At 35.7% G+C, this 25,370-nt stretch overlaps 1 long non-coding RNA gene across 1 annotated transcript in view; it reads left to right on the forward strand.

Moving 5' to 3' along the window:
- The first annotated feature begins 513 nt into the window (after positions 1-513).
- LOC116421728 overlaps positions 514-25,370 on the forward strand; it is an 89,685-nt gene continuing 64,828 nt past the window's right edge. The window contains exons 1-3 of the long non-coding RNA XR_004232224.1: positions 514-874; positions 4,061-4,165; positions 4,838-4,892. This is a non-coding gene — a long non-coding RNA (uncharacterized LOC116421728). The remainder of the gene's footprint in view (positions 875-4,060; positions 4,166-4,837; positions 4,893-25,370) is intronic.

Raw genomic sequence — 25,370 nt, forward strand, 5'->3', positions numbered from 1 at the left:
AATACCAATGAGGTTGTCTTTAAAAAATATATTACACTTAAATTATGCCAGAAACAAAAATGGAGATATTATGCTTTGTTGAACATTAGTACTTTACAGCACTGGCTAAATAAAACTTTCTCAAAGAACCTGTTTCATTCAATCTACTTTTATTAAGCACTTATTTTGTGCCAAATATTGTGCTACAGGGGAGGTCCACTAGAGAGAGCTGACTGGTAACAAGAAGATGACTTCTCCAACAAATAACTCCAGAACTCTCAAAAGAATATGATTACCAATGAGAAGATGACCCAAAGACCTTGTCTGGCCTATCAGGATAGTGCAGAAATGAGCAACTAGAATTGCTGGGTCTGAAGTCAGAAAGACTTGTCTTCATGAGTTCAGGTCTTATGTCAGACCAGTCATTTAGGCCTGTTTGCCTCACTTTTCTCCTCTGCAAAATGAACTAGGGAAGGAAATAGTAAACCACTCCAACATCTTTGCCAAGAAAACCCCAAATGGGGTCACGAAGAATCAGACGACTGAAATGATTGAACAGTGAATAAGTACTGCTCACTATTTTAAGTCTTTCTGTCAGTGCCCACTTGTAAATGTTTTGTGTTAAGTATTTCTTTTGAATGCATAAAATAATTCCTTGCCCCATTCCCAATTCATATTATATATTGAGTACTTTTCATTCCTCCTCACTTTTCATCAGCAAGGTGCCCAAATGGATAGGTTTCTGTATCTGGAGTTAAAATGATGAGCTCGAACTTTATTCTACTGGCTACATGTACCTGGTCAAGTCATTTAACCTCCTTCTGCCTCAGTTTCCTCATCTGAAAAATGCAAGAATTACCTGCAAGAATTATGAGACAAAAATGAAATAATATAGGTAAAGTGCTTTCCAAACTTTAAGGAATAATATGAAAACTAGCTATTATTATTATTAATCAGCTCAAAAGAAATATGAGATGTGCAAATTTAAGACAGTTCCACTCCAAATATTTATATGGACTATTTGTGCCCATCCTGTGGTAGAGCATTCAAAACTCATATTGATCTGATCAGCTATAGCTGGACACACTATACCTTGACTCTAACACAGTTATGCCATTTTGTTATGCTTCAAGAAGAGACTATTCTCCCACCAACTATTATTATTGTTGTTATTATTATTATATACTCTAGATCCACATGCCATTATTATCTGTGATTAAGAATAAAAAATTATTATTTTTCTTTCAGTTTATGTATATAATTTTAAGGGGTTACCAACTTTTAAAGACATACTGATTAATTTATTTGGATATAAATAATATTTGGAACAGTTAAGTGTTTCTTTTGGTCTGGAGATGCCCTGAAAAAATTACTAAGAAAGTAAGATCTCCATGAACTGAGAAAGTTTTGGAACCTACATTCTAAATATGTCTAAACCTCAGTCTTAAGAAATTTTCCCACTTAGGTACTATGGAGGGGGACATAGAAAGAGAAAGAGTTGAGAAAAGTGAACCTAACTTTATTATTTTTTAAAATCAGAGATCAGACTTATCCAATTTGGAATACATACATTAATCTAGGGGAGAGAGGTCTCTGAGAGATGGAATGGGTTAAATCTCCTAATCTCTTGAGCCAAGTAGTGGTTTCTTAATGTTAAATAATACATATAAAGAGCTTTACAAACTCTAAAGTTCCATATAAATATAACCCATTATTATTGTTTATTGTTATTAATTATTATTTTGTCTCATCTCTTCCCTGCCACTGCTTATATGGAAAAATGAGTATTGGCTCTACTTGAGGTTTCATGATAAGAAAATATCAGTGATTCCATTGGGATGACTAGCTAATGAGGCATGTTGACATCCGGAAATGTCAAGTTAGGAGGAGGAAAAAGAATAAGGAAAGTACCTGATGGAATTAGTGAAATATTTAAATGGCTGTGGGGTAGTCCCTTTCTCTGAGAAACTGATAAAGAAGACATCAGAGCTGTTCCTGACCTTATACTCTTATATCAAGAACATATATTAGTATCTTATCCTTTTTCCTTCCTCCATCATCAAACTCTACCAAAATATAAGAAATCTCCAGTATTTATTTATTTTTTTTTTGCTATTTCTCACCTTCCCTTCTTCCCTCCCCAAATCAGTCATGTAGATGTTCTGGTAGGTGGGGTGTTTTCTCAGCCTTCATTTTTATGAAGTCTTTGCATAATTTGATATTTGGTAATGAACTTTCCTAGTTCTTTTATCTCTGATCACACATCTTCTGATTCTTTCCAGGGTTCTGGGCTCCTTCTACTCCTGAACTTTAAGTGTTATTCAAGAATCAATCCTTAATCTTATTCACTCACTCTGCTCTTTATTGGTGATCTCAACCACATTCATGGCTTTAGCTATGACTATTGCTGATGACTCTCAAACTTGAGTCCCTAGCTCTGATCTCATAGAAGTGAAATTGTCTGTTCTAAAGTTATGTCAAGTTACCGGTGGCTGAGGGACTACCTCAGCCTAAGTCTCAGTCTAGTACTTGTTAGGTTGTAGTATACTACTTGTCTCTTGGATCTTCCTTGTAACTTTCTTTTTTTTAATTTAAATTTTTAATAGTATTTTGTTTTTCCAAACACATGCAAAGATAGTTTTCAATATTCACCTTTGCAAAACCTTGTGTCCCAATTTTTTATTCTTTTCCTCTTCCCCACCTCCCTAAGACAGCAAGCAATTTGATAATAGGTTAAAGCATGCAATTCTTCTAAACATATTTCCGTAATTGCTTGTGACTTCCTTATTACTGAGAGTGGTATTATCATTTCTTTATGGTCTTAGAGTCAGCTTGGATTTTTTCCTTTGCTTCACCTACCAGAATCAATCAGACCTCATGTTATCAATTCTCCTTACCTCTTAGGTCATCCATTCTTTCCATTTCTACAATCTCCATTGTAGTCCAAACATTCATCACCTCAAGCCTAGATTATTTTAAGAGTTGCTCTTTTTTGTTTGTTTTCATTTGGGTCCCCTTGTCCTCATTCTCTTCCCCTTCAAATCCATTCTGCATCTTACCTTTATATTTATCTTATTAAAAACCTTTTTTTTTTTCATATTGCATTCAAGGATCTCAATAGGTCCATATGATCTGCAGAATTAGTTAAAATTCTTTAGTTTAGTATTTTAAACCTTCAAAAAGCTCACTGCACCTTATCTGTTGAAACTTTGAGACTACTTTTTCCTATAAGGAGCTCTTTGCCTTGGTATCATGTCTACCTTTATGGCATTGGCTCGTTCTGTGATTCTATTTAGAAGATGACTTCTTTTCTCTCAAATTCTATACACCCTTTAAAATCCAGCTCAAATTCCACTTCCTTCATGAAGCATTTCTTGACCTTTCTACCTCATATTTCTTTATCTAGAATTCCTGAAATATCTATTACTCATTTGACTCATAATTATTTACTGCTTTCTGTCTCTATTTGACTTTTAATGTGTATTCCTAGTTTTCCCAACTAGATTGTTTTACACCTTGAAGCTTACAAATCCTCATATGATGCTGTTCATAATTTTCAATATTTGGCAATTTACTTCCTTTGTGATTCATTACTTTACTGTTCTGGGGCTTAGTTTTTTCTGCAAAAATGAAGTGGTTGAACTAGATCAGTAGTGAGCTGGTAAATGTTTAACAGCTGGCACTCTTAACAAGCTCAGTAGATTTTTAAGTTTAATATGCACTATTAAAATTGTTTTCATCATTTCCTCAAATCGGTAAAATCAATAAAACAAGCCCGATTTGTAGTGTTTGCCATTTTTGAGGTGTATATGCTCACATTAAAAATTTAACAATCGGCTCTGAGAAGATTCTATCGTGCTTCCGGGCCAGATGACCTCAATTAAGCTACTACATATAGCACAGGGTGCTTGGCCAAGGGGAAGCTCTTGATAAAGCTGGGAATGGTGGCACATGGCAATCATGTCTAGTAATAGTGGAGGTTGGGGCTCTTGGCAAAGTTTTGGAATTCTGAGCTTCTGTGGAACTAAAGTGAATTAGGTGTTAAAGTCTGATACCAACATGATATGGTGTATTCCTGCAGAAGGGATTATCAGCCTGCTGGAGGAGAATTGAGTCATTCCAGGTCAGAAATGGAGCAGGTCAAAGCTTCTGTGCTTATCATCAGTGAGAAACCAGCCTGGGCAAGGTAAGAGGAACTTAGTCTTCAAAAAATCCAATCCAAACCAAAATAATGCTAAAACACATTTGCTGTCCTCAAGGAATGTTTTTGTTTTAAGTGCAGTCTGGTGTGGTAAAATGATACTTACTTAGTCTTGGCTCTATTCACTTATGTGTGATCTTGGATGAATTTCTTTAATTGTTTACTCAACTATCATATGGGAATTATGGGATTTAGATTTACAAGAATTTTAGATTTCTTCCTAGTCCAATTTCCTGTCACCCTCCCCTTTTTCTTTTATAGATGAGGAAACTGGGGCCTCGATAGGGAAATGCTCAATTTAATATTTTACAGACAACAAGAAGTGAGGAAAGAACCAAATTCAGGTCCAAATTTAGATCTTCTGACTCTGAATATATTGCTCTTTGCACAATGATATGGGATCACCTTGGCCTACTTTATAAGTAAATTTTTAGGGTCTGATGAAATAATAGATGTGAAAGTGCTTTGTAAACTAAATGCTGTGTAAAACATAAATTATACTACTTTAATCATAATCCAGTAGAATGTAACCTCCTTGAGGACAGGGATTTTCTTTTCTTTTTGTTTCCTTAGTGTACAACAGATTCTATTCATGGGGTCATAGATTTAGAACTGGAAGATTTTATAAAACATCTAGTCCAATTCTCTTCTTTTCAGATTAGGAACCTGAGTCCCAGAAACATTAAGTGACTATCATAAAGTCTCACACATTGTAAGTACTTAATAGATGCTTTTAGAATTGAATTGAATAATCATTAGTATTATTCCCAACTAGATTTTAATAGCAGAAGTCTTTCTGTTTCTCTAGTATACATTGTCTCTCTATTTTTCTACTGGTATTCAAAACTGTTGTCAATGAGTGGTAGTAGTCGACTCTGAGGGATGGACAAGAATTAGGGAATTGATGATGATGGTGTTAAAAGTAGGCAATAAGGCTAAGAAATCTATTCTTACTATCTACAGAATCCAACATATCTGTGAAAAACCCTACTTCATATTACCCATAAGAGTGAGAGTGTTAGACTTGACTGCATAGTTTTTAAAAATAGCCCATATAATATCTACTTTGGGTGCCCATGATGTCACTAAGGAGTTTCCCTAGGCAGTATCAGACAAAACTGGGAATGCCTCTATGGCTACTGAAAGTTGCTTTGAGCGGGGAACATCCTAGCTGAAATCCTTTTGCCACAGTTCATAGGAATGATTCCAGTAAGTGAAGTGCCTGAGGCAGAAGCCAAGTGGCATTGACAAACAGATTCCTGTGGAGGAGGGTAGCAATGATGGCAAGGAGGTTAGGGCATTAAGAGATTAATTTGAAGGAATTAGGCTGTTAAATATGAAGTCTACAAGATCTTGGAGTGATAGTGGTGGTGAATGACTAATATCTTCTAGTATTCATTGTACCTTTTTGTACCCAGATGAAACTTGTTTAGATTTTCCCCAGAGAGGGAATGAGCAGCCCATGAGTTGAAGTATAGACAGGCTGAATATTAGCTGAATGAAAGAGAAAACATTTTTAATGAGTATGGTATCTCAAAGTGGAATGGGATTCCTCAAAGGGTGGTGGGCTCACCTTCAATGGAGGTCTTCCAGCAGAGGATGCTGGAAACAGAATCATTGGTCAGGGATGTTGGAGGAGTTCCTGGTCAATTACAAGTTGGACTAGATGCTCCTTGAACTCATTTCCACTTTTGTGAATAAGACAGATCTAGAGAATTATTCTTGTTTTTCTATTGACAAAGGAATACAAAAATATTTAACATTAAGAACAAGGACAATTCATTCAATAAATATAATACATACTAATAAGGTTAAGAGAATGGGGAGGAAGAAAAAGAGAAAAATAAAATAGACAAAGATACAGAAGGCAAAAGAAAATGATCAAAGAGGAAGAAGCAGAAGGGAAAGAAGATTGTGTGTGTGTGTGTGTGTGTGTGTGTGTGTGTGTGTGTGTGTAATATAAAGTACACTAAAATTGTAGCCTGAAAATACTGATTCAAATCCCAGTTCTACCTGTGTGATCTCATTGGGCAGTGAGTCACTTAAACCTTTCTGGATCTAAGTTTCTTTCACCATAAAGAGGGGGTTGGACTACATGACCTATGTAGTCCCTTCCCACTCTAGATCTCTGATCCTATGAAGAAAGAGGAGACAAATACAAATATCTATAGACAGAGAGCAGGTAAGAAAGAATGTAGTTATCAAAATGAGTTTTGGTACAAATGATACTTGAGTGGTCAATTTCAAAGAATTATCTTTTATTAAAAGATAGTATTGCTTAAAATTCCTTAATTTTACTGATTAATAATCACTCTTTACAGATATTTAAGTGCCCCAATCCTTAAACCTTTAGAGATCTTGGGATTATTAAACATAGCTCACCTAGAAGAAGGGAGTTTTTATAGTGAGAATCGGAGGTTCTAATTTAAGCAGATTTTTATCATCTCTAGGACCAGATATCTTATGAGACCAAGCCAAAGAATAAAATTTGACCACTTCAACATTTATTAAGCACAGTGGCACAATGATCTTGGGTGGTAGGTTCTTTAATTAAAATGATCTTTATTTTTCTTGTCTTTCAATGTTTCCTTCCTTTGTGCATATCTTTTCCTTTTCCTTTTTCCCTATTTCTTGCCTCTTTAGTGTCTCTTTTTCCTTTTCCTCCTCTCCCCCTCTTACTTTTCTCTCCTTTCCTACTGTCTTCTTTCTTTCCCTATGCTTTTCTCTTTCTCCCATCTCTGTTTTTCAATTATCCTTTTTTGTTTTTCCTCCCTATTTCTCATTCCTCTTTGTTTCCCCCTTTCCTTAACTCCTTTATTCCTTTCTGAACATTTCTTCTTGTTCTCCTCTTCCTTCTTTTCCTCTTTCTCCTCCCCCTTCCTCCTCTCCTCCTCCTCCTTTTCTCTATCTCTCTGTCTCCTCTCGTTCTCTCTCTCAACTTATCCTTTATGTGCTCCTGCCACATTTTTGTTCCTCTGTATTTCTGTCTCTTTTTGTGTCTTTCTGCATTTTTATATAACCTGCTCCTTTCTCTTTCGTCTTTTTTATTCCCTTACTTCTTTGTCCTGTTTTCTATTTCTTAATCAGAGTGAAGAGTATTTATTGTGTGGCTCACAGGGAAAGAAGAAAAAAAATCCTAGTTTTCTTTGCCCTGCTCCCTTTCCCCGCTCCTCATATTCTCTGAGGGAGAGTTTCATTGATTCTTGTCAGGAAGTAAAGCAGGAAGTTGGGGCCACAGGGTGGTTACTTTGCTCTTATCAGAGAGAGGGGGTGCCAGACAAGAATTTTATCTATCTACTCCCTTTAATAGTGCTAGTCTAGGGTAGCAGATTTGTAATACTTGTAAATACTTGCAAGTATAGCCCAAACCAGACTAAAAATATAATTGTGAAATATTCAAACAGAATAAATTTTAAAATGTAATAAAGCATAAATACTGTTTATTTGCGGTTTTCTAAAATAATATGTGGTCTATAAGTATCTTTACATATAGGTAAGTACCTCTTCTTTATAATTGTTTGGCATCACCTGTCTAGAAGAGTTAATTTTTAGGTTCCAGCTAAATAATTGATTTCTATTTATTAATGGGAAAAGTGACCCCCAAACTTGATATCCAGAGAGTAACTCTTTTCACATCAAATACCATCTTCACAATGAACATATGTAGAAAATAGCAAAGAAACCCATTTATCCAAGTTGATAGAAAAATAGAAATCAGTGAAAGTGAACATATGACAATGTTTACCAAACAATACAGATTGAAAGAACTCTCTCATTGGGAGCAAGATATCTTAGCTCAATCAAGAGAAAAAAAAGAGTGAGTTCCAGATCTCACCTAAGGGGGGAATTTCTCAAAGTTCCTATTATAGCAAGCTGAGAAAACGAATTTCATGAAGACAGCTGAGTCCTCTGAAGTCTACTTTTTCCAAGAGTCTTTTTTTCCTTTCAGCAATGTGAGGAGAGGTTGGAATAGTGCATCTTTTCTTTTAAAACTGTAATCCAAAAGCACTAAAGAGATCACATGTCTCTTCTGCTCTCATTAGCTCCCCTACCCTTCTCTTTCATGAGGTCCAGGGTATTGACCTCCATCAATGAGGAAAGCTAAGGACAGCTGGTTGGCATGGTGAATATGGAACCAAACCTGTTACTCTAATAACTTTTAGCCATATTAGGTTTTGATTTTGTTTCAGGAGGGTTTCTTTGTTGGGTATATTTCCTACCTCCCTTTCTTCACTTTAATGTCTTTTTTGGGTGTATGGAGCACTACATTTGACTTTTTTTTATTTTCAATATTGAGTCATGTTTGTTTGATTCTAGGTAATGGAGTGGTTTGCCATTTCTTTCTTCAACTCATTTTTCAGATAAGGAAACTGAGGCAAATGGGATTAAATGACTTGCTCAGGATCACATAGCTAGTAAGTGTCTGAGATCACATTTGAACTCAGATCTTGAATCTAAGTCCAGAATTCTATTTACTATTTAACTATCCTAATTATTCTGGAAGAAATGAAAAGCAAAGTAGTTTCATGGGAGGGAAAAAGTGAGTGAATGAATGATCTCTCCTATGGAAATCACCCCTTTTTACAGAATTGGTTGTAAAAGTTAGCATGAGGAAGGAAGATGCAACCTCAGAGGAACCTTCTCATGGATTTGCTCTCCTTTCCTCCTTTTTATTAATAGTGCAGGGGGTTAAAAAGGAAGGAAGGCTGGGTGGGAGAGGCTGCCCAGGTGCCCGGGATTCTTTCCCCAATCTTTTCTCTAGCCATGCTCTTTTTTACTGACTACCCCTACTCCTCTAGCATCTTAAGATGCTAATCAATTGAAGAAATATTTTTCACATCAGTGTGAGACTCATAAGAGGCATTTTCCATTCAGCTAAGGTAATTCTTAAAGCTATAGCTCACTATTTCACTTTGTGAGCAGGTTTAAAATTTCTAAATGGGTTCTATCCCAAGGCTCTGTATTGTCACTTCTCTTTCAGTTATAGGACCCTCCTCTAGCTCTTTTTTTTTTAAAGCAGGATTTGAGATTAAGTCTCCTGAAGTTGTCCACAGAACTGAGTGAGGGATTTCCCAAGGTTACATAGTTAGGAGATGTCTAGACTGGGTTTGAAGCTAGCTCCATATAACCTCAAGGTTGCCTCTCTAACTCCTCTAGGTGATTTCTTGTATTTGATGCCTAATTATCTATGGATGACAAAGAGGGTATGTGAGGCAATGCTCCTCTTTTTATTTTGATTCTAAAATCTTAGAATCAGACAAGTTCCAAATTCAGAATAGGGTTCAGGGGATAGAGTACCAGGCTTTGGGTCAGGAAAACTCTTCTTCCTGAGTTCAAATCTTGCTTCAAACACTTATTTGCTGTGTGACCCTCTGCAAATCATTTAATCCCATATTGGAGAAAGAATTAACAAACAACTCCAGTATCTTTGCCAAGAAATCCCCTAACATGACCTCACAAAGAGTAGGGCGTCACTGGAAAACCACTGAACAACAACAAAAACGTAATTTTGAAGTGTAGATTCAGGTCAAAGTAAATCTCTGAAAGAATCTGGGAATGATCTTCTAAAATGCAATTCATTAGGACCTCTCTCTACTCTAACATAGGATCATAGAAATTAAAAGCTAAGAAAACCTTAGAAGTTATCTAATCCAATCCCTCTTATTTTATATTTAGTGAATCTTTGGGAGCTATATGACTCAGAAGGGGAAAGGTTTCCCCAGATCACACAGAAAATAACTGGCAGTGTCAGAATTTGAATCTAGGACCTCAGACTCTCCAGCACTCTTTACAACATTGTACTGGCTTTCTTTGAGTCCCTTTGTTTTGTATGGTTTCTCCATTCTGATTTCTTCCTCATATCTAGATTCAACTTCCTTTCAATCCCTTAATTAGTGAAAAAGTGGAATTTTCTCTCTCCCCACAATAGAAGCTAATTTCAGAGGCACCTCTTCCAAATGCTGTGACCTGCCTTTGTCCTGACCTCCAGCTTTCACTAATCCTAATAGCTCAGTATCAGATTTATTAGAGCAACTTGGGTTTTTCCCCTTCTGTCTTGCTTTCTGGGTTTTTTTTTTTTTTTTAATTTCCCAACAGGTTGCCTAGTTCTTCCTCATATTTGAATCGGGTTACCCTTGATTTCCCTATTATTTTCTCTTCCAAAATGATTTTTCCCAAGACCTCTAAATGACACATTCTTTCTTCAGAACTTCATCTGTATTTATTCCTCTCTTCAATATCACTAGTTAGTCATGGAACTAGTTAGTCATGGAATTAGTTTACCTTTTCCTTTACAAGATCTTGTCAGTTATTATGAAGTATGAATTCTTTATTTATACTCTCTATTGTACTTTATATTCCTTTTTATAATTCAATTTTATTTTATTCCCCCCCCCACCCATAGAGAAGGCATATATAAATATGTATAACCATGTGAAATAAATTTCTGCCATAACCATGTTGAGAAAAAGAAGGAAGAGGAAAAGAGTGGCTATAAATAAATATTTTTTGTACAAATGGGGCCTTTTCCTCTTTCTTTGATTTCTTTGGGAGTATATTATCACTGAATCAAAAGGCATATACAATGTATTGTTTAATGACTATTGGGTGATAGTTCCAAACTGTTTTCCAGAATGGTTGGACCAATTAATAGCTCCATCAACAGCACATTAAAATTTTCTGACCTCTCTTCCAACATTTGTCATTTTCCATTTTTTGCCCATTCAACCAATTTGATGGATGTGAAGTAGTACCTGAGAGTTGAATGAGTTTGCGTTTCTCTACTAGTGATTTAGACTATTTGTCATATGATTATTGATAACTTTGATTTATTTCTTTGAAAACTTTCTTGTTCACAAGAGAACATTGTATATAGCAGCAGCAAGATTAGGTGATGATCAATATAATGGACTTGGTTCTTTTCAACAATGAGGTGATTCAGGCCAATTACATTAGACTTGTGATTGAGAGAGCCATCTGCATCAGAAAGAGGACTATGGAGACTGAATGTAGATCTCAGCATATTTTTCACATTTGTTGTTGTTGTTTGTCTGTTTTTGTTTTTTCTCTTTTTTCCTCCTTTCTTCCTTCCTTCCTCCCTTCTTCTTTTCCTCCCTCTCTCTCTCTCTCTCTCTCTCTCTCTCTCTCTCTCTCCCTCTCCCTCTCCCTCTCTCTCTTTTCTCTCCTTCCCTCCCTCCCTCCCTCCTTTCCTCCCATTCTGTCTTCCTCCTTCCCTCCCTCCCTCCTTTTCTTCCTTCTGTCCTTCCTTTCTTCCTTCCTGCCTGCCTGCCTTCCTTCCTTCATTCCTGACTGCCTGCCTTCCTTCCTGCCTTCTTTCCTTTTTAATTAAGGTACCATTCATAGCTGAGAAATATATATATTTCTTTCTATTTCTATTCACCATTTTCCAGAACCTTATTTTTAATTCTAAGTATATTTTTTTTTCTTTCATATGTTTTCCTTGTAAGCAATATAGCATTTGATTCTGGGTTCTAATCCTTTCTGCTCTCTTCTTTTATTTTATGATTAAGTTCAACCCATTAACCTTTGTGGTTATGATTACTCACTCTGTATTTCCCACAATGTTATTCTCTTTAGTACTTTCTCTTTTTTTCCCTGATAGCTCTTTCTTGACTTTCTATTCTTTCCCTCTAGCACTATTGCCATCCTAGTTTGTATTACCATTTAACTTTTTATATACTGCAAGAGTCTCTTAAGTAATCTCTCAGCCTTTAGCTTCTGTTCCTCCCCAAATTCATTCTTTATCCCAATGCCACTTTATCTTCCTTATCATTTCTTATATGTCGTATCTCTCCTCAAAAACCTTCAGTGGCTCCCCATTACCTATAAAACAAACCTGAAAGAAGAAAACTTATGGTGACCATGTTGATGTCCTTCATAATATTTTGAAGAAGTCTATTTAGGATCAAAAGTTAGTCATTTACAGGTGGAAAGGACTATGTTGGAGGTAATAAATCCCTTACTGCTACAATTCTGTAACCTGGAGCTAGGTTACCACTGCTTGAGTATGACGTAGAAAACTTACCCCACCCCATATCCAATAAATTACCAGATAATGTTGATTCTTTGTGTGTAACATAATCTCTCTTTCTCCCTCAAACTACTACCACTTTGGTTCATTCTTGTATTACCTCCTACTTGTAGTATTTCAATAGCCTGTTTATTAGTCTTCCTAAGTCTCTCTCTCCACTCCATTCCAGTCTCAACTTATCTGTTAAATATATTTTTCCAAAGTTCAACTTTGACCATGTCACTCCATTTTTCAATAAATTCCAGGATCAAATACAAACTCTTCTGTTTAGACCCTTTATATTATGTCTCTTGACTACCTTTCCATTTTTATATCTTATGTCCCTGCATGTACTCAGTGATTGAGTGACACTGCTGTTACTTGCACTAATTTTTCAAGTCCAAGAATTTTCATTGGCTGACCTGATACCTAGAATTCTCTTCTTCTTCATTTCTAGAAATACTACTGCTTTAATAAAGCTAATTGTGACTGCTGGTTGACCATTAAAGATAAGCAGTCAGGGCTCATCAGATTAGAGCTACAGAATACCTTTGAACATGGGGTAGTAAACCCAACATATCAGTATAAATACTTTTAGAATTGAAGGAGGTAACTTAGAGTACAATACATACATATTATCTAATAGGATTATAATAATGACCCCGTGAGGTAAACATTAAAAGTATTATTATCCCCATTTTACAGATGAGGTAACTGAAGCTCAACTAAGGCAGTGGCATGCTGATGGTTACAAAGTTAGTGTCAGAGGAGAGTCACAATATTCAAAGCATTGCTAGATGCTCACGTAGATCCAGAATAAATAAGATTTTAATCCTTCAAGAAAATGTTAGTAATAGGTCCTAGAGTCTATAGTAAACATTGCTATATGTTATTTTTTAAAGAAGTAGTTTGTAAAACTTCTGGAATCCTGTTAGTGAAGCTAATAATTTTCATCAAGGTGATATGTAATTATGACACACATTATATAAGTGATAATATTTAGAAAGGGAAGCAGTTATCATTCTGTCAACATGAATTTATCAAGGACAAGTCATATCAGAGAAATTTCATCTTTTTTTGACAGTGCTGCTAGGTTGGTAGATGAGGAGAATGCTATAGACAAAATATACTTCAAATTCATCAAAGTATTTTCAAAGTCATTCATGCTAAATTTAGATAAGATGAAGAAATATGGACTAGATAATAATATAGTTGTAAGAACAGACATAATACCATTAGTTGAACAACTATGCTGAAAGAGTAGTCATTAATGGGTTAATGCTGGTTTGCCAGGGGAAATGTCTAACGGAGGTCTCCAGAAATCTGTCCATGGCTATGTGTTGTTCAACATTTTAAACAATCACTTGAATGAAACTATTTGACAAATATTCTAGTCAAATCAGCAAATGATACAAAGAAGAAGGAAGACCTAACACATGATATTTAAGATCCAAAACATTTCAAAGGACTAGAATGATGTAATGTCTAAGAAGATATAATTCAATGGAGATAAATATGAAGTTCAATGCTTAGTTTAAAAAAATCAATTTCACAAGTACAGACTCTGGGAATTGTCAAAGTAGAATAGCTTTTGTGAAAAAGATCTGGAGTTTTTATTGAATTGACAATTCAATAGGAGTTCATGGTATGACATGGCAGTCAAAAAAACATACTATCCTAGGATGCATTTGTGTCAAGAACACAGAAAGTCTAGAATATTGGAGCTTGGTAATAGCACATCTGGAGTGATATGCTCACTACTGAGTGCCATATTTTAGGTACTCCGGAGTCCAGGGCTGGTGGTCTACACACTGTGCTAACTAGCTGCCCCAATACCATATTCTAGAAAGGACATAGATAATTTGAAGTATATCTGAAGAAAAGAGGCTAAAATAATGAGGCAAATGGAAATCATATTTTTAAAAAAGTCAATTACAAGAGAAAACTTAGGGACATATGATAGCTATCTTCAAATATTTGAAGACTTATTCTGCTTGGTTATAGAGAATTTGGCATAATTAGGAATAATGGATAGAGATTGCCTGAATATTTGCTATCTTTTGGTAAAGCCTGTCTCAGAGAAGTACTTCATAGTCACTGATTAAAAGAGCTATAATTCTCCTTTGTGGGAGAGAATATTGAATAAATAGTAACCAGATCAGCAAGCAGCCCTGAAGATAGCTCCTTAATTTAAGACTATAGTTAAGACCTAATAAGAAGCTAAAATAGCTGACCAAAAAGAGCTGTAGATCTTTCCTGTTTTTGAGAAGCATACTAGGCACAGTACTACTACATTATCTATTAATAATGGAGATGACTGAAAAAAACTGACCAAGAAAATTGTGGTCCATCCCACTTCAGAGGCAAAGTTTACTCACCATAGAATATTTCAGTGAATATTGAACAGAGTTTTCTGGGTCTCTGAAGGAACCCAGAGAATTGAATATCAGGTGGAATACCTGAAAAAACTCTTAGCAGGGAGCAAAATCTTTGATAAGCAGAGCAATGACATCACTGGAAAGCACTGACAGCTTCCTAATGTCAGAATGAATTGTGCCTTCATGGGTATAACTTGATCATATCTTTTATCCATAAGTTTATATGTGATTCCTGTGCATATTTACCCATCCCACTGAGGATATTGAATTTATGATAGAGTGAGTTTTAGGTTAATAGACGGAATGTTATATATATCATTACTTTTGTTCTGATTTATATAGGTCTTCTGGCTGACTAATAAAAATAAGTATATTGGTGGGAGCTTGTGAGCTCTGGCTTATAGAGTTCTGATCCATAAAATATCAATAAACAGAGATAGCTTTGGGGGGGGACTATAGGGAAGGGGGGACATACTATTTAGAAAAAATACTGGGATCCAAATTGGAGGAGAAACTTGACCAGGATCTCATGTAGATGGGTCGAGAACTTAGTTCTCTTGATTCCCATATCTAGTATTGTTTCCTTCCTTCCGCTAGAGAGCTTTTTAGGAAGACAATAGAGAACTAGACAGTAGAAATGGTTTTGTTTTGTTTATTTGTTATTTTTTTAATTTGCTAAGAGAAAGGTGAAAACCAAGAGTGGCAGGATTTAAAATTGACATCTCATACTACATAATCATTAGCAGAAAGAAACATTTCCATTTTCCTAATATTTAAGAAGATGAATCATAGAATCTTATAGTAGAAAGGAACTTAAGAGGATACTTAGTCCAACCCATATTCAAATCATTAATTCTCACTACAAAATTTCCAATGAGTGGTTATCCAGCCCATTCTTTGTTTGAAGTTCTTTGTTGTTGGGTCACTGACTATCTTCTGAGACAACCCATTCTACTTTGGGATATCTCTAGTTGTTAGGCCATTTACATTTTTTGAAATGAGACTTGTATCTCTGTGACTTCTACTCATGGTTACTAATTCTATCCCTTCACTGGTCAAATCCATCATTGGAAAGATAAGTTCTGATTCATAACCTGAGTGGCATATGTCTTGTATTCTATCTGGGACTGTTTAATATGGATAATTATAGCAGTGACCCAGCACTAACTCTTTTTCTATAAACTCAGTCACTGCTGGTTTCTGTGGTTGCCTTTTTTTTCCAGAGGAATATCTTCCCCAGAGGAGGAGAAAAAGTAGACTCATGCTAACTTGGTGAGATCTCAGTGCTAGAGAGAGTAGTGTGAATTTTCAGTTCTTCTGCCTGCTCTTTCCCATTGATGTTATCAACTCAACTCTATAAAACTCTTTTCTCATCTATAAAAGGGAGAATAGTATCTAACATGAATACTTCCATAAGTTTTTAAACAAAAAAATGTGGAGATTAATTAAAAACATGTCAAGATATAAACTATAAAGCTTTATGGTTATTTAGGGTGATGTTATCAATATTATTTAATCTATATCTACAACAAACATGTACTGGCAGCTAGATGGTACAGTGGATAGTGCACTGGTCCTAGAGTCAAAAAGACCTGAATTCAAATCCAGACATTAGCTAGCTGTGTAAGGCTAGAAAAGTCACTTAATCTCTCTGTCTCAGTCTCCTCAATTTAAAGTGGAAATAATAATAACTATCTCAGATTTATTGTGAGGATCAAATGATAAAATATTTGCAATGCACTTAACTGGATGTTTGGCAAAGTTAGTAGATACTGAATAAATGCTTGTTCCCTTTTCTTCATCCTTATAGAGCACTATATTAAGCAAGAGGTAAGCTTTAGAGACCTAAAATATTAGTCAGAAATCACTTTATATAGAAGATAGAAATAGCTGTATTTGCTCTATATTAGTGCTATGTTAGGTGCTACAGATGTAAAGACAAAAGTGAAACAGTTCTTGCTCTGAAGAAGCTTGCAATCTTAAAGTACAAGGAAAGACTACATGAACATATACATATATACACGAAAAATATGTTTTTTTTGTATATGTGTGTATGGAAGACTACAAGTTGGACGGAATCATTTTAGTAATCCATCTTTATTTTAGATGAGGAAATTAAGGTACAGAGAGAGGAAATGATTCATTACACTAAAAGATAAAGGAAATTCTGAACTGATACTTGACTTTGGATTCTTTGACCTACCAGTCTGGGGTTCATGGTCCAGCACCATGGTATATATTGCTTTTGGTGATGAACAAGGTTCCCATTCCAGGAAACTTTGGGAAGCATGCATAACAATTCTGTCGCCTGATACAAACACTACAAAATACTACTTGATCTGGTAGTATGAAAGGTATCCTCAAATTAACTTTATAAACTTTTATAAAGTTTAAATTAACTTTATTTTGGTTGGGGGGATGGGCCTTTGGTTCCAGGACACAAGATCCATAGTAGGATAAAACAGTACAATGATTCATGAGAGGCAGTCAGAGAGGCCACTGGATGGAGATAATGAGAGAAGACTGAGTGAGGACAAAATAAAGGACATCTGGGGTGTGATGTTGGTGGGATAAGATGGCAGAAAAGAATTCAATGACTCCTATTTTTAACTAGTTATTCTTGAAAACTATTTACTAAGCTCAGTCATTTCCACATTGCTAAAGTAGGTGCTATCAAAATCATTTAAATTTTGGCTCCCTGGACAAAGTCCTGGACATCCTATACTAGTTAAGTCTCAGCCTATGAAATTGTCTATTGTCTTTTGCAGTTAATTTAATGAGGGAGGGGTTTATAGGAGAGAGAAAATGAATGGATACTCAAATGAACACTTGCAAAGTTTTGCAGCAACATTGATTGCTTTGGCTGTTCAAGGTTGGCTCCAGAAAAGAGTCAGTTACTTTGATCAATGTCCAATTGTCTGAAAAAGATTTTTTTTTACTCATGAAATCTAAGTTATAAAGTCTGGTGCAAAAAAGAATCCATCATCCATGGCCCTGTTTCTTTTTCTAAGTCTTAGGATCTAATTTTGCTTGGACTTTGACAGCATGAAAAACCTAGTGATCATTCACTAGGTTTGAATTTTAATGACCAGAAATACCATTTATTTTTAAATAAAATGGTGTTTTCTTTGCTTTCCTTAGGATGAATGAGACCAAATGAATTATGGAACAGAAAAATGTTTTTAAAAATATAGAATTTGAGAAACCCCAATGGATAACAACAGAGAAACACATGTAGCCAAAGGCAAATAGACAGAGGGAAGACACTCTTGCCTCAGCCTTACCAGGCCACCTGATTGGAACAATTTAGCATGAATTCATTTCATTAGTAACTAGAAATTTGATGATATAGTTACTCTAACAAAAGTATTGCAAGAATTGAAGGATTATCCAGAATAACTCTAGGAAGAGACTTGTTCTGTCTTGCATGTTGATAAGACTGTAGACATTTTTTTCTCCAAAATGTAGCTTTTATAATCCAAGGAGGACACCATGTATGAGACTGAATAATCGCTTTGGTGAATATAAAACATATAAAAATGATAACTCTAGTTCAATTGCATGTTATGGCTTCAAAACACATTACACATGCTATCTTAGAATGTGAGAGCTAAAAAGGACCTATTTCAGAGCTTAAACTTTTTACACTTGTGACCCTTTTTCATCCTAGAAATTTTTATGTGACCCCAAGGTCACACATAGGGTGTGTGTGTGTGTGTGTGTGTGTGTGTGTGTGTGTATGTAATAGGTACACAAATCAAATATTTACTGGTAGTAAATCATAATTTCATCACCCCCACAATCAGTTACATGACCCCGTATGGGTCACAAACCACAGTTTAAGAAGCTTTGATTTATTTTAACTGTTATGAGTTCATTTGGACTTAAAAGAAAGAAGTCCAGCTCACACTTAGGGGAGATTCATCTATATGTAATTTATTGATGTGAAAAGAAAAGATATTCCAAGGGCACATGGCAGGCTGACAGTCATCTGAATTAGGGCCAAACCAGGAGAAAGCAGTGCAGATTAGATTAGAGAAGGTGCCAGCCTGCATTGGTAGAGGGAATGTCCTCCTCAAGGAAGATACCAAGGAAATTAGAGGTCCATTCCAGATCTTATTTGACAATAACAACAATAAAATATCAATCAATATTCACCTTATGTTTTAAGGTTTAAAAAGCACTGATCATCTTTTGATCCTACTAACATGCTTATAAGATTGGAGGACTTATTTTTGGTCCAGATCTGTGATTTCACCCATATAGGGACTGAGGAAACTACCCACTTATAAACAATTCATTTGTCTGTAGCAGGATCAGAGGTAAGACTTGAACCCTTTCTTCCTCACTCTAAGGTTGGCTCTCTCTTTCACCAAAAATTTCTATTTTTGAGGGAGGAAATTGCCCTTCACAAAAAGTAAATGACCTTAAGTCTCATAACCAAGCTGGCTGAGTACAGGCTCTAGGGCTCAGTGAAACTCCTGCAACATTCCCTTCTAAATAATTTCAAATTAATGTCAAATTTTGAAGTGGCAGGACTGACAAAATATCGAAGGAAGACATTTTCTCTAGCTTAAGACAACTCAGGAGATACTAAAAATGCCACACTGATATGGACACAGGCCCAGAGCTTGGCAAGAATACCAATGGTAGCTCTTAGAAGTAGCTATGATAGTAGTTGCAGCAAATTCAGGAGTTCTTAGCCAAGAGGTGCTATGATATATGGACAAGTGGTCAGAAATAGATTAAGGGAATCCTTTGCTAGCATTGGGTGCAGCCAATCCTGATTGTCAATTCTATTGTCCATAAGCAGTTCTAGTCTGCAGTTCTGGAGAAGGGATAAGTATTTGCGATCAATCATAAGGCACAAGGGGCATTGGGCACCATTCCAGGGACAAAAGGAGTACTAGTGTTTGTGGCCACTAACATTAGGAGATCTGGGACCATTCCCAGGTAAGGATCAGAGTAGAAAGCGGGAGTAAAGGCTGTATCTTTCCCAGGATGAGACCACCTTGAAAGCACTGAAAACTTGCAGATTCTCAGAATTATCTTTGAAAACAGCAACATGAAAATGCCTAAAGCTTGACACAGTGCCTCTTTAATCCCAGGTAAGCAGAACCAAACTTCAAAGGGAAGAAAAAGGCAGGAAAAATGAGTAGAAAAAATAAGACCTTGATTAGAACAAACCTACTTGGTTACTTGTCCTTCCTTCTTGAAGAGGACCAAAGTGACATAATTATGTTGGAGTCAATACATCAAGTGGATTGTCAGACCAATAGAAAATTGAAATGCTCTACCACAGGTCAGACATAAATAGTACATATGAACATTTGTGGTAGAAATGTCTACATTTGCACACCTCACATTTCTTTTGAGCTGCTGAAATTCTGCTGCTCATGGAACACAGCAAATGATGAGGGCATACTTGGAGGGGTGTGTGATATCGTTTGCCAGCATCTCCCATGTCTTACAATCAATTTTAATTCTTCAGAGAGGCCTTGAGAGTGTCTTTTTATCTTCTTCTGATCACCATGTGAGTACTTGCCCTGTGTGAATTCTCCATTAAATAGCCTTTTTTGGGGGAAAGCATATATTTGATATTCAAACAATGTGGCCAATTGCATTCTTCGCAGTAGAGTTTGAATGGCAATTCAGCTTGAGAAAGGATTTCATTTTCTAATACTTTATCCTTCCAGGTGATCTTCAGAATCTTCCTTAGATAATTCAAATGGAAGAAGTTCAATTTTCTGGCATGGTACCTGTGTATTGTCCAGATTTCAAAGACATGCAGCAATGAAATCTGTAGCCCTTCAGTTTGGTAGTCAGTGTGGTATCTTTTCTTTTCTACATTTTCCTTCAGAGACTCCCAAACACTGAGCTAGCTCTGACAATGCTTGCATCAGCTTCATTATCAATATGTACATCTCTGGAAAGTATATTGCCACAGTAAGTGAACTTATTTACAGTTTTCAAAATATTTCCATTTGCTGTATCTGATGGTTCCATGTGAATGATGTGTGCTGGGTGGTGGGGAGCCTATGTTTTCTTGATGTTTCGACCAAAATTAGCATCAACAGCAGAGAATAGATCCATACTTTGTTTCATTTAGGCTTCTGCGGCTGCATTGAGTACACAATCATCTACAAACAAAAAACCATTCACCAACTCTCCTTTGATCTTGGCTTTGTAGCTTTTTCAAGTTAAATTATTTATCATCAGCAAGGTAGCTCCTCTTGATGCTGTGTTTGTTCTCATTAAAGGCTTCTGACAACATATCTGAAAACTTCATGCTAAAAAGCATGGGAGTAAGCATATAGCCATGCTTCACTCCAGTATAGTGGCAGGAAAGACCAAGACATAAATTTAGAAGAAAAAACAATGTGAAAACAGCTTCTATCAAAGCCCTAAAGACAAATGCTAATTGGACCTGTGGCTAACAAAAATTTCTGGAAGACTTAAAGAAGTAAATGAATGGTAGAAGAAAAATTGAAAAAAGAAATGAGAGTGATGGATGCAAAAAATTTTTGAAAAGAAAATTAAAAGCTTTGTAAAAGAGACAAAAAACCCTGAAGAAAATAACACCTTAAAAACAGAACTGACTTAATGATGAAGCACAAAAATTAACTAAAATTAAAAATTCCTTAAAAATCTAAATAGGCCAAATGGAAAAAGAAGTGCAAAAAGTCACTGAAGAAATATCAGTTTCACAAATACCAGTCATATTTTTGAAATGGTCATTGATGGTCTGTAGTTGTAGAACAAATACTTTTTGTATTGCTAACAGGTCTTCTTGAAATCAAGTTCCCTTGCCCTCAGCTGAGAATTGAGTGCCTGTTGAATTACCTTTACTGCCATAGGTGAGATAAGAGATAAAGATATAATTTTAAAAATCCCTATTTTCAATCTCTTATTACAAAGGCAGAACTTTAAACAAAATTTAAACAATGCTTATTAAGTTCCTTTTTATGTAGAAGAGTAGGAAGACTGACAAGCACATGATAGAGAATATTAAAAGTTAAAATATAACAATTTTGTAAAATATAACAAGATTTAATATGACCAAGTGCCATGATTGGTGATATGGGCAGCAACTGTAATATAAAGTCAGAAAGTAAAAAAGGACAGAGATGATTGGAATTATGAGGAAAAGCTTCATAGAGAGAAAGGCACTTCGGATAAGATTTTAAAGATGTGTAGTATCTGGATAGGTATTTAGGACTGGAAAAGGCAATCTAGGCAGAGGAAGGAACAAAGACTTTGAGGTAGGAACAAAGCTTTGTTATATGTGAATGGTGATGGATGAAAAAGTGAGGTAAGACATGAAAGTAGTGGCTTGAATAGAGGAGATTCTTACAGCTATTTTAAGATAATTTCTTCCACTCATACCATTTGCTTTTTTCACTTTTCATTCTATACAATCTATCCTACATGCATTTTGGGGTAATTATAGCTGGAAATGACCTTAGAACAGTGGTCCTCAAAGTGTAGTCCAAAGAATTGTTGGGGTTTCTGAAACCCTTTCAGAGGATCTACAAATTCAAAATTATTTTTTATTTCTAATATAGTAAATAGCTATAAATATAACCCATGTGAACAAAAACTCTTTGAACAGTTCGATAGTTTTTTTTAACAACATGAAGATACTGAGAACAAAGGTTTGAGAACTACTGCCTTAGAAGTATGAAATCCAACCTTTTTATTGCAAACAGGAAACTGAACTTTGAAAAAGGAAAGTGACTTTTTCAAGATTACACACTATCAGAATAGGGACTGGAACCCAATACTTTGGACTCTTTAATGTATTATTTTTCTATCACACTATGATTCTTTTGGGGGAATTGGGAGGCACAGTGGATAGAGTGTTGGGCTTGGAGGCAGGAAGACTTTTTTTTTTCTACATTCAGTTGTGACCTCAAACATTTAACCCTGTTTGCCTCACTTTCCTCATCTGTAAAATGAGTTACAGAAGGAAATGTCAAACCACTAAAGTATCTCAAGAAAACCTCAAATGGGGTCACAAAGATTAGACAGGACTGAAATTACTGAACAAAAAGGAATCTCTTTATTACATTTATTTGTGTTATAATTCTTTATGCATACATATTATCTTTCCAACCAAACAGTAAGGTATTTGAGGGCAGATTGTCTTTATATATCATTATCTGTATTTTTATATTTCTACACTGTTGAACAACATGAGTTGAGTAAAGTACTTATTAAATATTTATTCAATGAGTGAAGGTGTAAAATACTAATCAGCAGAGATTTTCTTACCTTGTTATCCTGGGGAGTTAGCATTTTCAGGCACATCTATACCAATCAAGTTAAAAATAGGAGAGTAGAGTATGATAATACACTTTATCCTGTTTTTTGCTTTAATGTATTTATGGTTCTATTCCCTGGGCTACATTTCTTTTCTTCTGTTTTACTGTGGAGTAGAAGTCTGTCATATATTCTAGAGCTTTTGAGCAAGACAAAAGATAAGAAGGAAGGAAAGACCTAGGGGGAGTTGAAAAAAAAACTCCTGGTTTTCATTGTCAAGGCACTTGAAAACCTTTGATTTACTGATTGTGAATCTCCAAATCTGAGAATGAGAGAAGGCCAGAATCTGATCCATAATAACCCTTTGCCTTGCTGAAGATATGCTCCATACCCTGTTTAATGAAATTTCCAGTCTTACACCATGTCTTTTGTCAGGGTCTAAATTGGTCCAGCTCTTCTCTAATTATTCCCTAGTCTGCTGTTGATGTCAGATGGCATAGCTCAGCATGGAAAAACACAATTTTCCCCACATAAAGCTTGCTCTCAGCTTATGGGTTGTGAATTGTGAACTAAATGAGTACCCTGGGAATTAAGTTTCTAGTCTCTGAAACAATCCTATGTTGTTTTGAGAAAAATCTAAGAATCTAACAATTGCTTCCACAGGAATTTGGGGCAATAAACTGCCCATATAACATAATATTTAAGGTAGGTTTAGTAGGGATAGATAGAAAATAATTCTTCCTGACTAATTTATTTGAAACTCTCAATATGGTGCAGTAGAAAGGGACCAGAACTAGAAATCCAGAGACCCAAGTTCTAGTGTTGGCTGTGCTACTTAATTCAGGATAAGATCTTGAGCAAATCATGGGATCGGTCTCAGAACTGGGTGGAACCTTGGTGACTGCCAATTCAATCCCTCATTTTACAGATGAGAGAGTATTAAGGCCCACTGAGGCTGAGTTGCTAAAGGTCACGAAAGTTACAAAATCCTGCAGAAGCAGGATTCAAATATTGCTTCTTTCACTGCTCTGAGTATAAACCCAGCACTCCTTCCTGAATGAACCCTGAAAATCACTCTCTTGTCTCAGTTTCTCCATATGCAAAATGATGTATTCTATTAGTTAGTTTTTTAGGGCCTCTTCCACTTTAGACATCTTATCATGGCACATAATAACTGACATCCTAGGGGCAGCTAGGTAGTGCAGTGGATAGAGAACCATCCCTAAAGTCACGAGGACCTGAGTTCAAATTTGGTCTCAGACACTTAACACTTCCTAGTCACTTAATCCCAATTGCCTTAGCATTAAAAAAAAAAACTGACATCCTAAGACTTTTTGATATTCTAACATTTATCATTCTATTAACTTCCAGCTGAATGCATTTATTATTTAATGACTCAGAGAATTCCACAGCTAGAATACTTACTACCCTGCAGTACTTGCAGGCATAAAAATGATCATTTTGGAAAAGATATTTCCAGCCAATGGAAAAAAGAAATCCACACATACATGGTATTCAAGACATAAACCACTAAATGAGAATTCCTGACAAATTATTTTGAGCAAGTAATTGAAGTTTGAGACAAGACACATTTATTCTCCATTAACTAAAACCCACAATTAAAGAATAAACTCCCTCTCCCCTCAACTTTAATTTCTTGAAGAAAAAGACAAAGAAGCTCATGTCAGAGATTTAGGAAATTTCTTGGAGGTAGTTCACACTTAGACCAATTTCTCACATCAACTTCCATAATGATATTGTTGAATCAGCCAAGATTATTGTGTGTGTGTGTGTGTGTGTGTGTGTGTGTGTGTGTGCACCCATGAGCTTTTATGGTACATTGGAAAAGGTGCTAAACTTTGAGTCTGAAGATCTTCTGCCTCTATTAAACTTACTAGTAGAATGATTTTATGTAGTCAGTCACTTCTTTCTAAATCTGTTTCCCGAGTAGTAAAATGAGTATTGAGTTGGGTGGAGACTGAAAATTCACATCTTCTATATTTTGTCTTGGGTAATCACACCTCCTTAAGAAATTTCTTGTTCTTTATATGTTCAATTGGTTCAAATGGGGGGCATGAAATAGTACTTCTTGTCTTAAGGGCACTTCTGTCTTCAATACTAACATTCACTGGAGAACTCTCAGACAACAGTAGAAGGAATATAATAAAACTGAGAAAATCTCTATTCCCAGAATCCTAATGGAAGGCTGAAAAGAAGGAAGAAGTAGTTGTGTTATTTGTATTTCTACTAATGCCATGAAATGATGAAACATTTCCTAGACAGAATATAGAAACATTAGGAGTCCAGGCTGCTATGTTCACTTATTTCTATTTGGATCCTGTTTCTTGCGACTTCCATTTTCTGACCCTTTTAAAGACCTGAATCCCTCCTGAAGACACCATTTCCATTGTCATTCTTAGCAGTACTACTAGTTATTCTTTCTCCCTTACTCTTGACTCATGATCTTTGGGGAGGAATTCATTTCATCATTTTCAGACTGTTCTTCTATCACCTTCATTAA

This window comes from Sarcophilus harrisii, chromosome 2, assembly GCF_902635505.1.
Source record: "Sarcophilus harrisii chromosome 2, mSarHar1.11, whole genome shotgun sequence".
In the NCBI taxonomy this organism is placed as follows: Eukaryota; Metazoa; Chordata; class Mammalia; order Dasyuromorphia; family Dasyuridae; genus Sarcophilus; species Sarcophilus harrisii.